This window comes from Wasmannia auropunctata, unplaced genomic scaffold (assembly GCF_000956235.1).
Source record: "Wasmannia auropunctata unplaced genomic scaffold, wasmannia.A_1.0 LD336078.1, whole genome shotgun sequence".
In the NCBI taxonomy this organism is placed as follows: Eukaryota; Metazoa; Arthropoda; class Insecta; order Hymenoptera; family Formicidae; genus Wasmannia; species Wasmannia auropunctata.
The window spans coordinates 5299660-5300600 of record NW_012026812.1 but is presented as its reverse complement, the minus strand read 5'-3'; positions in this window follow the sequence as shown (position 1 = coordinate 5300600).

The window sequence follows — 941 nt, the reverse complement described above, 5'->3', positions numbered from 1 at the left end:
CGGCTTTCTGGCCGATTACGGCTACTGCGCGCTACACGTGTCACCTGCGCATTTCGATAACCTCACGACGCACTTTCAGGTTTATAACAACGCTGCCAAGATGGCCACGGCACTCGACTCGGGCGTGCTACCCACGTACGCCATCATGCGTGGGTATGTCAATCGTCAGAGAGCCTCCCGCGCCTTGTCGAAAACTGCTGCGCAACATATAAGATATGTTGCGCAGTTTACGACAAATTACGTCCTCCGGAGACGAGGTGCGAGGAGGTGCTGACCTTTGACCGCCAGCGCATCGAAGAGGACTCCATGGCGGAGGCGTTGCGGCGACACGAGGTGTTTGACGGAGACACCACGATACTGGTCAGCCAATTGCTGCAGCACGGCCTGCTGTACAGGATGTGCAATTGGCGCCAGTATGTCGTCGCGACGATCGGCGAGGATCTCCGATTCGCCAGTAGCCTCCTCAACGACACGGAGCGCCTCTTCAATGCCCTGCCGTGGGTAGCACCGCCCTTAGTCGCCCAGGTCATCAGGGCAGACTTTCGCCTTCACTACTTTCTCCATGGTGCGTCAAGAAATTTTAACCACAAGGTGAAACAGTTTATGTTTGCAAGCGGTTCCGAGGGACGCTCGATCCGGGGAGACGTCGTGCGTGTGAGGCCGCTGATGGACGACGACGACGACGGCGTTGCCGAATTGCCGTTGTACACGCAACACATTCCGCCGTTTGAACTGAGCGTGGTGCAACACGTCTGGAAAGTCGGCAACGTCGTCTGGCGTCACATCGGCGGCGACGTCGACGGGATGAGCGTCCTTCGTCTCGTCATTTCGCTGTATGCCACATGGGCATACGGCAAGATGACGAGCACCGCGAGGTCCGAGCCGCTGGTAGACAAATGCGTGCCCTTCTATGAAACATTGAAGGAGCATTTTCCAGGCAA